Raw genomic sequence first — 7,464 nt, 5'->3', positions numbered from 1 at the left:
TTAAAAACTGTTCACAATAAACACTCAGAGTGATGAGGCGTAATATCAAAGGCTAATATGAAAGCCAACACATATGTATTCAGTGAAAAATTAAAGGTTTATCCAAGAGATGAGAGAGTGTAATTAGTGTCATTGTCAATAAGAAATGGATTGTTCCATTGAGTCTAGAACTTAAGTTGTGCCTGGAAAGTGAATGGAGGATCTTTTACACTCATCTAAGTCATTGAATTACATGTACAGGTTTATAAAAATGACTATCTTTCTAATAATTTCTCTACTTTTACAAAAAATCCGAGTTCCTTCAGCATAACCAAGGGCACTAGGTAAACTTCCTGCAGGTACTGTAGTTATTTTTACAGGATGCACTGAAAATTTCACAGGGAGGGCCCCAGCAGCAGCCTGGTTCCCTTTCAGTTCTACAGCTGTGTATATAAAGAATGATTTATTAGAAAGCATTGAATAAACTAATTTAATTATATCTCCCATGGGAAGAATTGGATAGTTTTAAAGACTGCCAAAAGTTCTGTCTCTAGGGTTTACAAGAATCTTTTACTAAATTAATTAGAAGGCTTAATGGGAAATACAAAAGCAATTTCTTTTTCAGAGAAAATCAAATTGTCATTTAAAATTCTTGATCCAATTTGTTTCAAAGTTAAGGAGAATGCTTTTAAAATGTCTTTTATTCATCAGCATTTATATTACATTTTCACATCTTCTATTTAAAGTAAGAAAGTGCATCCCAAAAGAAATTTACTAATTTAATTTCAGAAAATTAAAGAAATAGGAGTCTGGTGCGTTTAAGAAAGGGAAGGAACCGAGGTGGGCACTGTAGACCAGAGGAATCTACGCAATTGAGGTAGATCTTCACTCTCAGTCTCAATCAGTGCTACTTTCCTTCAACTGGACGTGGATCATCACGCTAGGAAATAGCACAATGAGAATAACAGAGAGGTAATGTATCTATTGTGGACAGCTTACCCAGAGTAAACCACCAACCAGACTGGAAAATGTGCTAGTTATCTTACTGACAAGGATAATCTAACATTCGGTGGTGAGAACCCACCAACAGCTCCTGGGGGTCTGTCCCTTGAGTATTACAGTTAAAATAATCACGTGGGTCAATTCTTTTATATCATCTGGGCTTCTTAGGAGTCAGAATCAACAACAATAACATCTCACTGACAGAAATTATGCCTTAATCCATGTAAAGGCCCATTACGCTTCACAGAATCAAGCGTGTTTTATATACTCATTGCCATTCTGAACCATAAAGACCTCCTATAAGATGTCCAAGACTACATCTTTAAGATCCAGGCAAGTAGCCTCACCTTGTGTCAGAACAACAGCTGGAGGCTTGAAATCACGGAGCTTTCAGGTAGGAAATTTTTTAACTTTCAGGGTAAAAACTTCTAATTTAATGCTGGGTTTCTCAGATTTAAAGTTCATAGGAATATCCTGGACAGATTGTTAAATTGCATATTCTAGCATAAGTGATTTAATGTATAGCCTAAATTTCTTCATTTCTAATAAGTTCCCATGAAATTCCTATGATCTGATACTTTGGGCCAGCTCATAAATAATACGACAATTGTATAACAGTGAGTTAGTTTATTGTGCCAACCTGGCTGATAAACACGTGGGGTTAATTGAAGGGTGGAGAGATAAATGGCTAGGTGAGCCTCGCCTTTCTGGTTCTTGGGTCTCTTGCTCTCTGATGGTTGGACCAGGGTGCAGCTGCCTTAGCAGTTCCCTGCTTCAGTGGGTAAGGCTCACTTCCTGCAAGACATCCCCAAGGAGAAGCCACATGGACCTACCCTGATGCAGGCCTGGGTGCTGGAGCAGCCGTGTGAAGACCCCTGCCAGCGCCGAGATGCTTACACACTCACTGATTCGGCTTTCCTCCTACAGTCGGTGTCATTGTGTTTGTTTTGTGAGATGGAGGGGGATTTTGTGTATTGGTGTTGGATATATGGGTTAATGTTGGACTTGTGGAGTTAGGCAGCACTGGGTTGGGATGTTTTCTTGATGTGCACTTCCCGTTTATATAAAACTCTCTCTAATACATATGAGTTTCTGAGGATTGTTTTCTTTAAAGTACCCAGACTATCACAAACAGCTTCAGTTTACTTAAAAGAACCAAGGTTTTGGAATGACTTCTCTTGATCTTACAGTATGACTGGGGCATAAAGCTATCATCTTTCAGAAACTATTCTGAGTTACAACTTAAGCTCATTGTACCAACAGGGATTTCTGCCATTTCTGCCTTAAATGCTTTGCCTACTAACCTGTACATATAATCATGCATATAGAAATTACTTAACCTCCAAAAGGTTTACTTCTGGTATATCTTAATTTGTTCTTTATTTTTGCCCTCTATATTTACTTACATGGTCTAATATGAGATTGAAGTAGCTAATAAAGATTATATTTCTACCCATTTTCAATTTAATTTGACTTGTGGTTTTTCATTACAATGAAAAGTACACACACAAAGTACAGACAAAAAGTACACACACAAATATATGAGAGTAATTCAAAAGTTCATGTGAGAATATTATTAAAAGATATTGGAAAACTTCCATGAATTTCTGAAGTCCTTGAGTACATATTAAATACAGAAAAGGAAACTATATCAGACTTGGAACTACAGACAATAAAAAATTTTGTACATATATGGATACATAGAAATTTATTTGTACAGAATTATTTTAATATTTTTTCAACATAGGGAAGTATTGTTTGCCAGCATATCCTCCATCTACATGCACACACTTCTGAAAGTGTTGTTTCCATTTTCTAAAACTTCCCCAAGGAAGTATGCACTCTTTAATTTACATCATGTCAAGACTGCAGTTTTGGCATCAAATCTTGTGTGTATGCAATGCTGTGTATGTTTGAGAACAAAAATAATCCTGAAGGGGCAAGATTGGGGGTGCTGGGTAATTTGGGTAAGATTTCATAGTGAAGTTTTTACAGATGAATCCTTATACTCCCTGAGCAAGCGCATTGTTGTCATGAAACAAAGGTTGCTTGGGGCAAATTTCTGGATTTTTTTCACTCCAGTGCCATGGACTGCAAGAGGAAGAAGCAAATACGTACTGCAGTTAAAACAGCCAGAGTGCTCCTTAAAAGCAAGGCTGATAAGAATTTGGACATGTTAGAAAGAGAAAACAGTCACTGGAAAAGGCCATAGATGTGCTTCTGTACTGTACTTTTCAGAACATTTCTAGGACTATGATTTTGTTTATTTACTTCCATGGCTTTTTATATTGAAGTTTTATATTGAAAAAAACAAACAAAAAAACCCTCTTCATTAAAAAAACCCATGCTCATCTGCATCCTTCGAGAAAATGGATCAATAGTACCCTTTGGGATGCTGAAAAGGAGTTAACATAATACATTCTGGGCTGACCTCTCAGTCTTCCATTAAAATGGCTAAACAAATCGTCTTTGTTTTGAATGAACCATATTTTTAGGTCACCCTAAAGGTACTCAGACAATTCTGTCCTTCCATGCCCCTCTGCATTTGCAGAAACAAAAAGAAGTTACAGAGAACAAGGTCAGCTGGTAAAGGTGCGTAGGGCAAGAGAGGCATGTTGTTTGGGGGCCAAAACTGGTGTATTGAGATTGCTGCAGGAGTAAGTGAATTATCGCGTTACCAAACCCAGTCCCCTGCCTGCCACAAATCAGGCCTTTTATGTGGCACACTGGTACGCAATCCTTTCAGAATTTCTCAATAGAAAGCTTGATTAACAGTCTCACCTGGTGGAAAGAACTCCAAATGCACTATCCCTCTCACATCGAAAAAACAACAACAACTAGTAAACATCATTCTGATCTTTGATTTCACTTGATGAGCTTTTTTAGGTGAAGTGAAGACGGCATCTCCCACTGGCTTGACTGATGTTTGCTGTCAGGGTTATAAGAATAGCACCATGTCTTATCACCAGTAATGACCTTGGGGAAGAAGCTTTGGAGTTGTTCCTTCAAAGCCTGGCATGTTTCCACTTGATATTCTTTTTCCTGCTCAGTCAAAACCTGAGGCAACCCTTCTCATTCCCAAATCTTCCATTAAAATTCACAAAACTGAGCTCAAAGTTAGTCCAGATAAACTTCCCCATCTCTTCAACGGTCCCTCATAAGTTTTACAGCACAAGTGCACACATTTTGCCAACATTTTCATCTTCTTGGGAAGTTGATGGATGTCCAGAATGAGATTTGTCATGAATTGACATTTTACTTTTTTTGAAAGGAGTAAACCACATTTACACACACATTTTCCCCATAGTGCTGTACTTGTAAGCAGTGTTCAACATCACAGCAGTTTCTGCAGCACTTCTCCAGAACAGGAACAAAATTTCATAGGTGCACGCTGTTCTCCTAAATTAGCCATCACTAAAAAGTAAGTTCAAGCGAAACTGCTTTTACCAAAAAATCGCTGTGACTAGAGAGAACCTTCCCACGTGATGCCACAGGGTGCACTCACTAAGAGCGAGTTGCTGATAAGGGGTGTGGGGGGTGTGGGAATGCATACGATGAAAGCTCCACTTTGTAGAGCTTTTTTTCCCCATTTTTTTTCTGGGGATACCCTCTCAAATCAGTTAGCGGATAAAGAGCAAAATCTAGGTTCAATAGGTTCTCTCTGTATGCATTAAACCACTCCATTATTCTACCTGAAAGTGCTACATGTTTTTGGATGATCGTTACACATAAACCTATAATACAAGAACAATCATATCTATTATTATTTTTACTTTTGAGGAAACAGATTTTAATAAAATATCCCTAGTGTTTGATGCCAAAGACTGTTTTTATTCCTTGTGCTTCTTTCCTTTACCAGGTAGCTGTCATTCCAGAAAGAATTGAAGAACTTTCCATTATTTAGGAGTGCTCATGGGATTCAAATCCTCCAGAAATAATCCAAAATTTCAGGTAACCAATACGTGTCATTAGATCAAATATTCACCCCTGAATAGTACGTAAATCACACCACTTTTGATTTCAGACTATTGGAATTTAGATCCCCAGTGTCTCATAGGTGTTGACATTCTCCACGTCTATCTAGGTGTCAGCACATCTGCTCAACATTTATTTATTTTTGCATTGTTCCACTCAATTTAATTCTATACCATTCCTACCCATCCATCGATATCTGTGTGTTCCCAAAATAGATGGAGGAGTGGACACCAACTCTTGATGCCATCCAGAGCTTCTTTTGACAAAGATTATTTCAAGAATTTGGTTTAATGAGAATTCCATACTATAGAAGTTTATGATAAACAGAGACAGAAGGAGAAAAAACCGAAAACAATCTTTGACTTGTGGTTTCATTTGGAGCCGCTGAGGAACTTCACAGAGGAGAGGAAACAAACAGAACAGTTTAATCACAAACAACTTAAAGCAATGACTGAAGTTTATAGCTAGAAATTGATTTTCATTCAAATTACTTTAGTTTTGTGTCTTATCAACAGATTAAAAACTCTAAGACTTACATTAATCTTGATCTCACATCTTGAGTTAGTCCAATCTGCATCACATGAACATAGAGATGCATTGATGAATCTGTGTATCTGCAACAGAGAATTATGCTTCTAAATAAGTACACCTTTAAGCACAAGAGCAATTTACCACTTAAATCCCTTTCTCCAACTTCATGTGGATAACATATTCCCCTGAGCAAGAGAAAATGATTGCATTACTGGTTTCTTAGTCTTCAGGTGACTGGACTTAAGAAATTTATCAAGTTTCATTTTTGCTTACCTCCCCATGGCAATGGGAGAAGAGGTCTAAAAGATTAAAATAATTCCAATTAAAAATCAACTGAGGCTTATGCAAGATCGGATGTGTGGTACGGCCCAGCCATGTTGCAAAGAGGTACCTAATTACACCCTCCCTTGGCAGCTTACACAGGCAGTGCAATGGATACAAAAGAAAAATGATGCTGCCGAAGGCAGCTTGGTGCATGCTAGGCAAGCCAGTCTGATTTCCAACTTCATCTCCTGGAGAGACACTCCTGCTCCAGATCTGTATAAACTAATATTATTCATGAACTGGAGAGTTATTGTAAGCTTCATATAGATATTCATAAAATAACTTGTATGCACATAGTGATAAAAGAACCAGTCTACTTCGGAACATTTTTAATATCAAGTGTGTTGTATTATCCCTTCACTGAGAAAATAATAGAATATCTCATCTTCCTACCTGCTACTTCTATTACTCCGAACAGTTTCCTTTAAGTATATTAAAGTCTAATTAATCCACGTTTATTGAAAATTACTTTATGCTAATGAGAAGAAATAAAAGAAGGGCAGAGATAATGTATCAGTACATTGCATTAACTAAAACAGGCAGCATCTGTCATCTTAACAGGATTTAACTCTTGTTTTATGAAAGAGCATAATTAAAACTATCTTTATCAACTTTCCCTTGAACGTTATATCTTAAATAAGTGAAATATACTTTATTAGAGTTAATAATAGAAAAAAAATATATCTACCTTCCACATAGACAAGGATTTGAGAGGCACTCATTCGCATTAGTTTCACAATATTTCCTGAAAATCTGACAGCTGCATTCACAAGTAGAAAGACTGATCCTACCAACAGAATCTCCAGCTTGAGGATGGGACGCCGAGAGGCAGTCTTCTGCATTCACTTTCCCATCAATGCCTGCGTTAAGAGAGTCAAGACAAAACAAAAAGCTATTTAAAATGCAAAACTCAAAGGTTTGTAGATTGCTCTAAAATTCACCAGGAAATCAAAACTTCTTCCCTATAATGACAAAGTGACTGATATCTTGTTGCAAAAGAAACCACTTTTCAAGGATAAAAATGGTTTGATCTATGAATAAGATTGTTTATTTAATATTATGGAAAGAGAAATTTAAAAAGGTAATATACTTAATAGGCTTGTTTTTCATGTGAGTTATTTACTAACAATTTAAATGAAATAATGATAAAGCAAGTTATCACTGTCAATATTAATTTATATATGTGTGTATATCTATCTAAATATATAGACAGATAGATATGGATATTTGAAAGTGAAACATTTCTTATCTTCAGGATTTGAGAATCAAGAAAATGTTTCAAGTTTTCAAAGTTGGGTTTTGTGTCTATAAATGTGCTGTATGAGGTTTCTAAATAGAACCTAGTTTTTGCTAAGTACTAGAGACAAGTACCTCTGCTAAAACCCTAGGGCTTTCAAAAGACACATTTTGAATATTCATTAAGCACTTGTCAAGTAACACCTCAGTGCTCAATTAGGAGTGCCAAGCTAACAAAAAGTATCTGTTAATGCAGAACCTTACAGTATCAGGTGTGGCGCACGGATGACATGGCGCAACACGGACCGAGACAAGAATGGTCAGGACCCTTCTGGTAGATGCAATCTGCGAAGTTTATTTAAGCTGCCTCTTGCTCCGAGGTCAGCTGCGGAAGACCCCAAGCTCCTAAAACCCCGG

Source organism: Echinops telfairi, unplaced genomic scaffold (genome assembly GCF_000313985.2).
Source record: "Echinops telfairi isolate 266 unplaced genomic scaffold, ASM31398v2 ScPeMD7_3533;HRSCAF=4204_1, whole genome shotgun sequence".
Lineage (NCBI taxonomy): Eukaryota > Metazoa > Chordata > Mammalia > Afrosoricida > Tenrecidae > Echinops > Echinops telfairi.
The sequence above is the reverse complement of the archived record's forward strand: the minus strand, read 5'-3'. Positions refer to the sequence as shown.